This window comes from Fukomys damarensis, unplaced genomic scaffold (assembly GCF_012274545.1).
Source record: "Fukomys damarensis isolate Sample0158 unplaced genomic scaffold, DMR_v1.0_HiC HiC_scaffold_27, whole genome shotgun sequence".
Lineage (NCBI taxonomy): Eukaryota > Metazoa > Chordata > Mammalia > Rodentia > Bathyergidae > Fukomys > Fukomys damarensis.
Genome location: NW_022900939.1, coordinates 30,013,843 through 30,028,149, shown reverse-complemented (window position 1 = coordinate 30,028,149; position 14,307 = coordinate 30,013,843). Strand labels below are relative to the sequence as shown.

The window sequence follows — 14,307 nt, the reverse complement described above, 5'->3', positions numbered from 1 at the left end:
AAAAAAAAAAAAAAAAAAAATTAAAGGAGTTGGGAATGTAGCTCAGTGCAAAGGCTCTGAGTTCAAAGTTCAAGTACTGGCTTAGTACTGGGGAAAAAACGTTTTAAAAGTCCCAGAGAGGATGGAAAATGTGGACAGGAATTCATCACCTCAGCAGCCCATCTGTATTACCTGCTTCTCAGGGCAGGCACCCAAGCCTCCAGGATGGGCTGGCAGGACTGCCTGTGTTAGAGCCTCCACCAGGAGGCCAGGGTGGGGACTGAGGGCTCATTCTCCTAAATGGACACCAGCTCTGGCTGGAGGTGGAGTTAGTGGTAAAACACTTGCTTGGCCTGAGAAAGGCCCTGGGTTCCATGCCCAGCACTGAAAATAAGAAAGTAAGTAAGTAAATAATAAAAATTTTAAAAAGAGCACCAGCCACACACCATCTTCCCAAGCCAACACATGCTCATTGTTGACAATACGTACCTCTCTTCACTGATATTGTAAGTAGGAAAGCACATTTAACTAAATTATGGGAAACTACAGAAAGGTAAATTGAGTTTAATTTTTCAGAGCTCCAAGGCTTTGCTTCCAAAGAAGATCTAAACTCCCAATGTTTAAGTTATCCTAGGGTCTTCATTTTTCAAGGTTAGGAGTAGTCAAGGAAAGTGAGGAGAGAATGGACATTATACCAAAAGGAGGGACCCTTGTTTTCTAAAATAAAGAGCTTCCACACTGCCAAGTGGGTGGAGGAGACTATATTTTCATTTTTAAAAGGCCCTAGGGATAAAAGGAAGGAAAACAATTTAATGTCACCTTTTCTCCATGCATTTTGTCCTCTCAGTGACGTCTTGTGACTGATGCATTGAGTGATTTGCCCTGGAAGCCTGAAAGTGTGTTGACTGAGCACTTGCTATGTACAGCATCATGGGCTCCCCACAGATCACAAGGGAAACGCAAACCCCAGCTTCCCAAGATGAACCGGCTTCCATTTAACCTCAGTTACATGTAGACACTTTAGACTGTGTTCTTTTTCAGTAATAAGCATTACAATCTTTTAATGAGAAAATGATAATGCCTTTAGGGAAAACAGATGAACTCAATCTTTTGCATACAGTCTCAACACTATTATATAAAAAATCTACCATCATAATCAAATCATCAAGGCTGGCATCCTTGATATTGAGAGAGGGACATTATGTTCCTCCCATGATGACACTATGAGAGGGACACAACCACTTCTATTGTTCACAGCCAGAAACATAGCATTTTAAAGGAATCAGGAGAAAGCAACCAGCAAGTTAAAATCAGAAGATATTTTCCAAAACAACTGGAATATAATCTTAATACATCAATAGCAGGAAAAAAAAGGCCAAGGAACTGTTTCCTATTACAGGAAGCCAAAGAGATGTGATAGCTAATGTGTGACCCTGAATTGCATCCTGTTCTGGGGGAAAAAAAACAGCTATAAAGTACATAGTTGATGAGATCTGGATGTGGTATTAGATTAGGTTGACTCTACATGTTAAAGTTCCTGATTGGTTGGTCCTACTGTGGATAGCTAAAAAGAAAATACCACTGTTCTCAGGAATTACACACTTAACTAATTAGGATTAGCCTTTTTTAGCAATATCTCAGCTTATTCCTAAATGTTTCTGAAAAAACTTCAGAGATATGCAGGATTCTTTTATTGTATTTCTTATATCTTTTCTAATAAAGTCACATAAAAAGTTTATAAATGCATAAGAAAAATAAGGGAAATGTGATGTTTGATCAAATGAAAATGTAGATGCTTCTAGGTTATAAATTTTGTGTTCCATAACTAAAGGAAAGAAGTTATTACATTGAAGGGGATTGGTTGTGGAGTTCAGTGGTGGAACACTTGCCTAGCTCGTTCGAGACCCTAGGTTCCATCCCCAGCAGCATGGAAGCAAAAACAAAAACTATGACACAATACTTTCCTATCACTCAGAATTTTTTTTTTTATAGAGAATTCCCTTAGGCTTATCAATGCATATGTTTTTATTATGTATCACTGTCTGTATGCATAAAAACAAACAGCAAATGTTATGGTTTGGATCAAAAACATTCCCAAAAGGCTCATGTGTTCAAAGGCTGGGCTTTTGGAAGGTAATTGGATCGTGGGGACCTAACCTCACAGCTGGTTAATCCGTTGATGAGCTCGTACCTAAATGAACTGTTAGAAGGTAGGGCCTAGATGGCTGACGTAGGTTATGCAGGAGGGGGGAACCTAGAAGGGTCTATGTCATTCCTCTCTCTGTCCGTTCTCTCTTCCCCCCCCATCATCTCCTTACCCTCCCCCCACCTGTCTGGTCACCACGAGCACATGGTCAGCAGCTGTCTTTCACCACAGTTTTCCACCATGATGTTCTGTCTCACCATAGTCCTAGATACAATGGGACCAACACCTCCAAACCCAAATAAATCCTTTGTCCTTTAAATTGATATTTTCAGGTATTTAGTGCAGTGATACAAAACCAACGGTGAGTGAGACAAACAGTTCAAAGCATTTCTCCAACTTCTTCACATTCTGATTTCAACCACTCTGAATTCAGAGTTTTTTGGATCTGTGCTTTTCGATGATCATGGTTTTTTTGTTTCTGTTTGTGTGTTTTGGTACCAGGGATCGAACTCAGGTCCTTGCGCTTGCAGTGGCAGAACCACTGAGCTAAACCCCAAGCCCCTGTGCTTTTCTATAAAATATCATACTTTATGTCACCAACATTGTAAGTGATATAGCACCTTGTGTTCCATAACGGTTTATAGTATTTTCTTCCACTGATGCCCATTCTGCAAACTTTAATGCCTGACCTTGCTAGGGCCAGGGAAGGATTCTGGCCAAAAGTCAGGACTCATGGGCCAAAGTCATCTGATTGTGTTGATGTGAGAAACCAGGGCACATCCACATGCTTAGGAATAACAGCAACCTTATGACTGCTGCCTGCCTGGCAGAAAGAGATACTAGCACCCCAATTCATATAAGAAGCCTCCATATTTCAAAGATAGTAAAATGTGGAAAAGAGTGCATCTTGGAGTTGAAAGGTAGTATTTTAAGTAATGGGTTTGCAGATGCTGTTTCTATTCACTCCAATTTTATACCAGTAAGCACATACTGACTTATACAGTAATTTGATAATGTTATTTCTGCAGTCAGAAAGAAAAAAAGAATCTACCGTGACCAATAAAATATAAATTTCTCAAAGCCCAAAAATATCCAGCTAGTTTATATTTAATAAGCTTTTCTGCTACAAAAATGCCTTAATTGGTCCAATGAATATTAATCAAAGACCTGCAATAAATAAGGAAAAATAAGGTTCTAATGATACCACCAAAAGTCATAGAATCTGAGGGGGAAAAGCAGAAAGGTACCAGGGGGTGAAGTAACTGCACATTTTTCTTTTCAAATTTTAGTTTCTGATATTTAGTTTCTGAAATTGCTCTGGGCCAGGCCATGGTCACAAGTAGTCACCATCTCCTACACATATACCTCAAAACTCACAGAATGGGCATCATTGGTTTTAAAGAAAGTGCAGAGGCAGTAGGGAAGAACTTTGTTTAAAGTTGGATTTTTTGAGATACAATTTACAGGTGGTAAAATTCAGCCTTTTCAGATAATCAGTTTTGGGAGTTTTGAAAAGCAAGTATATTCATGAAAGCATGGCCAAATCAAGAAATGCAGTGTTTCCATTATCCCCAGAAGGTACCCCTCATCTCCTTTTTGTAGCCAATTACCCACCCCCATCTCCAGACCCTGGCAACCACTATCTGGCTTTTGTCTTGGTGGTTTTACCTTTTATAGAGTGTCACATAAATGGGATCTTATAATAGTCAGTCTTTTCTGTCTAGCTTCTTCCATACAGCATGATGTTTTTGAAATTCATACATACTGTTGCATGTACCAATATTTCATGTTTTGTTGCTGTGTAATATTCCATTGTATTGGATGTCTATTCTCCAGTAGGTGGGTATTGGATAGATTCTAGTTTGAGACAATAATAAATAAAGTTGTAATTTACATTCAACACAGATCTTTGTGAGTTGTGTGAATGCATGTTTTCATTTCTTTTGATAAAAGTACCCAGAAATGGGATTGCAAGGTCATGACAACATCATAGGAAATAGCCAAATTGATTTCCAAGGGGACTGTGCTACTCTGTACACCCAGCAGCAATATCTAAGAGTCTGGCTGCTCCAAATCATTGCCTCTGCATTATTAGGCCGTCAGGTTTTCTGTTCCCGAAGATGTGTTGTATCTCGATATGGTTTTAATCTCCCTAGTGACTAATATTAGCATTTTCAGACACATATCTGCCATCTGTATCTCTTCTGTGGTGAAGTGCTGTTCAAATCATAGCCCATTTTTTGTTTGTTTGTTTATTTGTTTCTTTTATTACAGCACTGTAAGATCTCATTCTATCTTCTGGTAACAAATCTTTTATCAGCTATGTGCTCTGTAAATATTGTTGCCTAGTCCTCTATTTGTGTTTCATCTTGTGAATGTACTTCAAAAAGAAACTTTAACTTTTAGGAAGGCAAATTGTCAATTTCTTTTCTTTTATGATTTGGCTTTTGTGTGTTCATGCTAAGTTCATGAATGTTTGTGTCACGCAAAGTCACAAGGACATGGTCGGGTGTTGTATTTTAGATGCTGAATAGTTTTAGCCCTTGCGTTTAGGTCTATGAGTCAGTTCGTGGTCACCACTGCACACAGTGTAAGGTATAAAGTCTTGGTTGTCTTTATTGTTGTTCTTGGTCTTTACATATAGATTCCAGTTGTCTTGGCAGACGTGATGAAAGGCTACGCTTTCCCCATTGGGCTATCTTGGCACCTTTGTCCAAACAAATGACTGTCACATGTGATTTTGTCTCTGGATTCCATTCTGTTCCATTCATCTATGTCTGACCTTTGCTGATCTCACACTTTATTAATTATTGCAACGTGGAGTGCAGATTATCTTTATATTGCATTTTCAAATTTATTTTGAATATTATTGGTCCTTCATTGTTCTATATAGATTTAAGGATCAAATTGTCAGTTTCTATAAAAAGCCTATGGGGACTTTGATTGGAATTGTGTTAAATCTGTAGATATATTTGGAAAGAGTTGACATTGGAACAATATTGGATTTTCTGGTTCGTGAGCATAAGACAGCTCTCCATTTTTTAACTTAGCTAATTCTCTCATCAATATTCAGAGGTATTTAACATAATTTTACACATGTCTTGCTAAATTTAATATAATGTTTTTCAATTTTTTTCATGCTATTGTAAGTGGTCCTTCTTAAATTGATCTTTGTTAGTATTTACAAATGCAATTGGTGTTCTGTATTGACTTTGTATCCTGTTATACTGCTGAACTCGCTATTAGATCGTGTCTCTATGTAGATTCTTCAGGATTTTCTCTATAGACAGTCACCTGCATATAAAGTCAACTCTATTTCTTCTTTCTTTCTAATTTGTATGGCTTTTTTTTCTTGCCATATGAAGTGACTAGGACCTCTAGTATACTGTTAAATAAGAATGGCAAAAGCAGCATTTTTGTCTCATTCCCAGTCACAGGGGAAAATATTGCTTCCACCATTGCCTAAGACAGTGGCTGTAGGTTTCTGTGGATTCCCTATTATCAAATTGAAGTTTGTGTCGATTCCTACTACTACTGACAGTTTTTTTAAAATCAAGAATGTATGCTAATTTTTGCTACAATTTTTTCACATCTGTTGAGATTTTCATATACATTTTCTTTTTTAGTTTATTAATATGGAGAATTACATTGATTTATATTTTAATGTGGAACCAACCTTACAATCCTTGCAAAACATCTCCAGAGTGTGAAGTATTCTAATTTTTGGATGTATAGCTGGATCCAATTTGCTGTTATATTGTTATTATTTCATGTGCATGCTCGCTAACTAATGCCTCTGTCTGGCCTTGGTATCAGGATGGTATTGGCCTCATTAAATGAATTAGAAAGTGTTCTGTCCTATTATCTGGAATAGATGGTAAAACAATTGGCATTATTTTTTTCTTTAAATGTTTGGAGCCATTTAGTGTTAGAGTTTTCTCTATGAGAAGATTTCATTTCTCTACAAATTTAACTTATTTAATAGATATAACCTATTCAGATTGTGGGTTTTTTTCCCCCTGTGGTGAACTTTAGTAGCTGTATCTTTCCAGGAATTTGGTCATTTCATCTAAATTGTGTAACATATTATCTTAAAATTTTCCATCACATCCCTTTATTCTCTCAGTGTCTAAAGATCTGCAGGGATGTGAGGGCTGCTCCTTCATTCCTAATAAGTCACCTTAATTCCCCCTCTCTCTCTCTCTCCCTCCCTCACTCCTTAATTAGCTGTTTATCAATTTTAGAGATTTGCCAGAAAAACCACTCTTGATTTCAAATATCTCCCTATTCTTGTCCTAAGTTCAAGTTCATTGATTTCCAATGCTCCTGAAATGGTCCAATGGACAATAAAATTTAGGGGGGTAGAACATAGCACTGATTCTGAGTCAAGAAATGATTCACTATAGTCAAACTGTGAATTTGAAGCAGTTTTAGAAACATTTTTATATTGCTTACTTTTCCCCTTAAGAGCTGTACAAGTATTGTAATGATATAAACCTGTGTGTAGAGTAATATAAAATAGCCTTTTCAATATACGCAAATTGATTCTAATTGATCTGTCATATTTTATTATCACTTAATAGTACTAATATGCATTGTAATTATATTGCTGTAGTAATATATTGTATAATTATATAATAATATTAATAGTGCATCATATTTTAATAAGTAGTGGAATTTTTTAATAGTTTATAGTAGATGATATTTCAGGGTAGATGACAAATAGCCTGAGTCATTAAAGATGTATATGCATATCATGTGCAAGAAGGTAAAAGTTTCCAGAGGAATCCAGAGCAACTGGTCTTGTAGCTCAGAGAAAAGGTGTGTTTGCAACTGAATATTCAGACTTCAGGTCATGGACAGAGGACTGGGAGCACGGGAGCAGGTGTTCAGTACAGGCAAAATGTAACACAGAGCTGGGGGAAAGTGTTGGGAAGGGTGAGCTATGGCAGTCAAGGGCAACACTGAATGCTAAAAATTCTTTCACTTAATTATACAGGGACAAACACACAGGGAGAAATATGTTTCAGGTAGATTAACTTATCAGCAAGAATGAAGGAATCTAAAGGCAGGAAACATTAGAAAAGAAGGAGGCAAATTATCAGGAAGGCTTTCAAAGGGGAGCTGATGAGCTTTGGTAATTGAACAAGGGAGAAAGAGCGATAAAACTGACTCTGAGGTTTTGAGTTTAGAAAAACAGGTAAGTTGTGGTAACAACAAAGATTCAGGGGGGATGAACTGACGCTGGTGATGAATGGAGAAAATCAACAGAACAGGAGTCCCTGCAGTAACAGGACTCAGGACTTGATACTGACTGACCATCCCAAGAATATGTACACCCAGCAGGTTGCTATGAATCCAGGTCTAGGCTGGAGGAGAAAAGTCCAAGGTGAAGAGGCAGGCAGATTGGTGATTTATACACTTGGAAGTGTTATTTAAAGCAATGGCATTACTAAGATGAAGAAGATGTAGTGAAACTGAATCAAGCCCTTCCATGTAGCAGACAGCAAGTTAAGTGCTTTTCAGATATCAACTCAACAAATCATGAATGCAGTCATGGAGGTACCATGGTGATTTACCCTGTAAAGATCGGAAAACTGAGAGGCAAAAAAGCTTAAAATACATCTACAAGGTTGCTTAGCTGGAAAGAGACAAGATCCAGACAAAATCCCAGATGATATGGATCCAAACCTGCTCCCCAAGGCTGCTTCTGACAAGCACCAAGGGTTCCTTGTGGGGTGAGATATCTGAGGATGAGTGATCTCAGAGACAGAAAAGGGGCAGTCAGAGAGGTACTCTGTGGCACAACCGTGCTTCTGGCATGAGGGTTATAAATGTGCACCATGCCAGATGGTCTTTACAAGGCGTGTGGGAATGAATGCCATAGATTTGCTGGATGGATTCTATTTAAACCATTCTCAGCCACCAAGTCTTCTACATTCTCCATTTTTAAAGTTTCTAGATGAGTAGGATCACTTGATAAAATATAAATGGACTGATTTTCAAAGCTACGGCTTCACAGATGGTCACTGCCAATGATTCTGAAGTTAATCATAGAACTCAACAACAGTAATTTGGGTACCTGGATGAGCAGTATCAACATCCACTGAAGACTTGTTAGAAATTCAAATTCTTATGGCCAAACTCAGAACTACTGGATCAGAACTTGGCGGGTGGGGAGTCATCAAGCTATGTTGTAACAAGCTCTCCTGGTGCTTTTGATGGATGTTCAAGTTTAAGAACTCCTGCTGTAGGAAATGAGATGATCCATGTATGAGAATCAAATCTGTGGGAGCCCTGTCCTGATAAGAACGCCTGTAAAACGTAGACTATCCCATGGCCTCACTCCAACCAGCCTGCAGGATTCTTGAAAGGATTCACTCATTCCCAAGTTGAGAGAAAATGCTCTTCCTTTCAGGGCCATGTGGAGGGAAAGAATAGAGTTTTGTTTTGCTTTGTTTTGTTTTGTTTTGTTTTTGGCTTTGAGTACATAAAGCAGGACCCCTTGGTGTCACCCAAGTCTTACTTCAATCCCTTGCTATAGTTGAGATCTTGACTGTCCCTCAAAAGCCTGTGTGTTAAAGACTTGGTCCCAGGATGGTGCTCCTGGGAGGTGGTGAATCTTCAGGAGCAGGGTGCTGTGGGGATCCTTATGTTATTAGGGACCTGCCCTCAAAGGGAACCATGAGGCCCTTCTCTTTCTCTTTTGGTCCCTGGCTTTTTTATATCAGTGGCTTGCTCTGCCATGCACTTCCTCCAAGATGTGCTGGGCTGAAGCCAGTCTATCATGGTCTGCTACTCCTAAACTGTGAGCCAAAATAAGCCCTTTCCCATTATAAGTTAATGGTCTCAGCTATTTCATTACAGTGCCAGAAACCTAACACACCTCTGAAACAATATCTCCATGTGAAGAGGTCCCTCCCTTTCCCCCGCTTTTAAGGAGTATCTCTTTACCAAACAGAAAGTTCCATCAGGAGGCAGCTTGATGGGCTGCCAGAGAGGTCAACAAATCTTGAAGTTTTGCATGTGAAGTTTTGCAAAGCCCTCAACTTGCTCTGAAAGACTCAAACACTATGTCTAAACTCTTGCTTCTGCTGGGCTTAACCCCCTTTCTCGGCACTTGGGTTCCATCTGAACTCGCCCTGACCACTTGACCCTCCCTGCCACACGTACCACCGCATATCACAGGGCTGCCCACATCTGTGCCATACTTGACAGACAGCACTGAAACAAAATGATTCTGGGTTTCCCACGTGGAGCCAAAAACAAGAGTCAGACGGGTTAATTCAGAAGATCCCAGTCATAAGTGGAAAAAGCTCCCCCTGGGCCTCTTGAAGAGAAAGATGGCATCATAAATCTTTGCCCATCCCACCACCTTTCTCCCAATCCACCCTATGGCTATTTGTACTAACTAGGGCCTCCTCCTTTCTGTAAATTATTCATCACAAACGTTTTGTTACATTTCCTTCTATTATTTTGGGGGAAATTCAATTCAGTTGAACTCAGCAAAAGTGTAGCTGTCATTCCTGGGATGTATAATTCCTGGGATGAACAGTGTCAGGAGAGGGGGACAGGCCAGTCTCTGTGGAGGTCACACTGTCCCTGAGTTGACCTGCATCCTCCCACAGACTTGCCCTTCGTAAGTGCCCGCACAGACCCCACCTTCAATTCATCTTCTCTGTAAGTGGCACAGGACCATCACAGTCAGGCCTGACGACACGACCCTGGCTGTCAGCAAACGCACTTCAGTGGCTTCGTAATTCTCAGGTGACTTCCATCCCTCAAGTGGTGCCCACCTTCCCGGTGTCCTTGTGAGGTTTTCCAGGACCAACGGTTCCCCCCGGTGACAACAGAGCAGACTTCTCATGACCTTGGGCTCTGTACTGACTACTGTAGCTCAGACCTCCGCCTTGCCACTCCCCAGCTACATGGTCTTGGATAATTTGGGCAAATTTTATGACTCTGTTTCCTCACTCCCCGAATTTATACAGCTCGCCTCCCAGATTACTAAGAAGAAGCCATATGCACTGCCGTCACTGTCTGAAATTTCTACATGGAACAATATGGGATTGCTGGCATTTGGTCATTTCTGTCTCTAAAAATGGCAAGACTACAGAGTTTGTCTAAGCTTCCTACGTATGTAGGTCTGTATTCTCCCTCTTTCCACACAGTAGAAGTTAAACTCTTGTACTGTACATTAGACTCAGCATATAAACAGTAACTAGCCCTAATATGAGCTCAATAAATACTTGCTGAATGAATGACATGGGGTACCCGGAGCACAGTCGGAGTTCTATGCTACTGTCATTGTCATTCTCGTTATGGGCAATCAGACACAAGAATATAGGTGAAATGTACATAGTATTGTGAGAATTAATGCCTCACTCCCAATCGTTTGTCAATAATTGGTTTGTGGCATCAAACCAATCTTTCTAGTTGGGAAAAATTAATACCCTGGATTAAGTTGAGTGACATTGATAATTTATATCAATTGCTAATAGGTATTATATTAGTAACTAATCATGGACTTTGTTATACAGAAATTTATAAAGCATGAATGAGGTTCATGATAATAAGTCTATCTGCGGGCTAGGGATTGAGCTCAGTGGTTCCACCACCTGCCTTGCAAGTGCAAGGTCCTGAGTTCAATCCCCGGGAACCACAAGAAAAAAAGAGTCACCTCCTTGAACACCTACTATGTGCCAGGAGCAGCCCTGGGACCTGGCAGTTCTCATTTCTAAGTCTTCCAACAAGCCTGCAAGTGGTATATTCACACTACTCCCTGGAGGAGGTGCTGGCTGTAACGAAGTATTTCCCATTGGTGGCCATAACGTGTCTCTAAGTGGCAGTGCTGGGCTGATCCCCAGGGTCCCTGTCCTTACCTGTGAGATAAAGACACCAGTGATTCCATGTTTCTAACAGGCTCTGCTCAGAGTAGTCAGGAACCTGCTGTTCCAGATCAGACTGGGGCAGCTGCCAGAAAATCAACCAAAAAGCCCCACTCAGAGAGACAGAGGATCCCAGAACTGTGGCAGTGCATAGCTTTTGCCAGCCCTGTCAGCCAGCAGACCTACTTCTCTGAGCCACCTGGACAGGACCTCTGTCCATGCAACCACACTCCCTCAAGTGCCCACATGTGGCTTCCACCTTCCTGGTGGCAGTGTCTCTAACTTTCTCAGCTGGCTCAGAGTGGTATGAAGAATGGAAATGGCCTTCACTGGTGAGGACAGGTAGTGGATGGGCAGATACCCCAGCATTTCTATCTTGTACACATATGTGATGCAACCCACAGGGGACTTTCTCAGAAGGGCCCAGTGACCATGCTCACTTCCCAGGGCTGGAGCTCTTGAGGCAGCCTCCCTGATAACCTCCTCCTGTTGACCCTACCTTGGGGAGGGATGCAAAGTGAGATACATGCATACAAAGGTTCAACCAAGGAAAGGCCTCCCAGCTCCCTACCCTCCTCAATGGCTGAGTCAGATGTTTCCACAGTAATCGAATGCTTAAGCTCATAGATGAAAACCATGTAGTAGCTGGTATTATGGAGGAGCGACTGAACAAGAAAGGAAAAGAGGGTAACCCTGGAGGAGGCAGAGCCCCAGGGTCCCTGTGCCCCAAGTTCTCCTGGTGTCCTAATGGCAGCAGGGCTTAGGCCAAAATTCCCTAGGTACAGACTACTCCTGTAGCAACTTTGGGAGAGAGCACAGGCCTCTCACCTGGGTGTGCATCAGAACTGCTGCTCAGAGTAGACTGGTAGAGCCCATGTGAGGCCTGCAAAGGGATTTCCAGGTATGGCTCTGCCCGCCTTCCAGACTCTCCAAAGGTTTAGCTGGGTCTGCCATACGGCTGGGAGAGAAATTCGTCCAGATTTACAAGTGTGCTTCTCCAGAAAGTCTCCCTAGACTCACCCAGGCATGGCAGAACCCACACCCCTGTTTCTAAACAGTGTCCCGCAGTGAATGCCAGTGGTGTCTCACCTTGGGGCTCTGAGTCCCTTGGGACCTGTAATCCCCACACCCCAGCATTTGGCACAGTCTTATGTGAGAAACCAAAGAAAGAGACAGGAGGGTACAAATTATTCCAGCTGTTGTTAAAACTGTAATACCAATACAGGCAGAATACATTTGCATGCAGAGGAGTTTCCAAAAAGCACACATGGAAAAACACTAAGTCCCCGGCTAAGTCTTGCCCCCCTGGAGAGCTCTGGGAAGCTTGTGCTCCAGGCACTTTCAGAAGAAGCGCATTTAGAAGGAGCCCATGAGGTGAAATCCAAAGTCATCTATGCTCAGGGGTGGGTTTGGGTGCGGAGCCAGTAGGCTCTCCTTCCAAATTCTGAGGCTCGACCAGCTTCAGAGAAGCTATGAAAATAGACTCGCTCCTCCTTTCGAGGTAAGAACTGTTTATTTTGCCATGAAAAAGGAAGTCTAGAAATAGCATAATCAAGTAGCCTACTTGTAAAGATCACATCTTCCAATAAGGTCCTTCTGAGAAGCCCATTAGCAACATTTGGCTTTCTTTTCCACATTGCCACCAGGTGTGAAAGTGTGTATCCTACTAGGCCTTAGTGATGTGTCCCCAAGGATGGGTTCTGCACAATTACTTGTTTCTGCTGTTTCCAGAGTAAGGATGTTGCCCTCACCCAGGTAACTCTAACCCCAATGTGATCCCTTCACAAACACAAGGAAGGAAGACATGGCAAACTCTTGCCCACTTAGTAGAGCTCATGCCACCCACTGTTCAAGAGATAACTCCAAAACTTAAGCAAAAGATACTCAGACTCACTCTGTTGGGTACTGCTCGCCACAGTGCCAAAGGGGCGAGTGTCGCAGGGCATTGCCTGGACGTGCAAGGTTGGCGAGGTGCCCCGGGCCTGCCCATCTGCCTCCCTCATCCTCTACTCCACTCCCAGCCAGTGCGATGCCTTGCAGACCCAAGGCCTCTATGAACAGCACCCACCTCAGGTTAGTAATCACAGACTTTTCTTAAAAGAGCACACAGTCCACGCGGCTGGGAGGACAGCGAGGAGGCAGCAGGTGCTGCAGGGCACACACAGGCAGTGGAAGGAGGGTGTGCGCGAAGTCTTAGGAAGGGCGCGGACACACATGAGACTGGAAGGGGGTGGAAGATGGCATGGCGAAAGATTTTACCTTGGAGTCCTGTTCTCTGCGAACATCTATAGCATGCTAGGTCCCAGGAGTTGAGCTTCCCAGGAGTAATCTTGGAAGACGACAGAGGATAGACAGAGGAGCCGCCATGCTGAGTTCTGCCGGCAGGGTCCTTCTTCTGGGGAGGCTGAAACAGGCCATGCACCCAGCAGAACGGATGGGACTTCTTGGCTGGGTCTGGGATTTTCTGGACAGGAGCAGTTCACACTTGCGCGGCCTCAGCCCCTCCTCTTTCCTATCGCCACAGCTTGCTTGCTATTTGCTTACTTTCAAAGCCCCACGCTACAGCCTCTCCGGGCTCTCAGATCAACTCCGCAGGGCCACATCCCTGCTTTATCTCAGGTCCCCCGCAGGAAACAGCAGACGGAGGCAGTAAGCTCACACACAGCCTGAGGATTCTGTGTAATTTGGGGTCCTTCTGTGCCTCCTCCTCAGGACAGTCATCCTTCAAACTTCTCCAGCACTAGCACCAGAGAGGAATGTCACCCAAGTACCAGACCGCACGAAACACCTTCCCTAAAGCGAAGATGTGTCCCTCCACGGGTTTTGTTTGGGGATTGGTTTGTTGTTGTTGCTATTTGCTTGTTGTTCTGTTTTGTTTTCTGGTCCTGCAGATTGAACCCAGGCCCTCGCTCGTGCTGAGCAAGGTCCACACTGAGCTGCATCTCCAGCCCAGTCTATTCTGAGACAAGGGTGTGCTAAGTTGCTCAGGTTGGCCTACAACTCGTGATCTTCCTGCCTCAGCCTCCTGAGCCGCTGGAATCACAGGTGCCCGCCACTGCACCTGGACCTTTCAAAGGTGTTGGGTCTGGTTGTGCCTGCAGACTTTTCACAATGCATCCTGTGGGAGCAGAACCCCAATGTTTGTGTCTGCACAGAGCACCTTTGTATGCAGAGGTCACCCACTCTGAGGCTGTGCTGGGGGGTGTGGGCCTAAGTGCAGGTCCAACAGGGACTTTGGGTACATTAAAATAAAGGAAGCAAAACACGTTAAATAGATTGGATTGTTCCCTCTCT

At 42.6% G+C, this 14,307-nt stretch overlaps 1 protein-coding gene across 1 annotated transcript in view; it reads right to left on the bottom strand.

Annotated features, from left to right (window-relative positions):
• Shc3 (SHC adaptor protein 3) overlaps nt 1-14,307 on the bottom strand; it is a 153,850-nt gene that overhangs the window by 88,159 nt on the left and 51,384 nt on the right. The window lies entirely within an intron of this gene.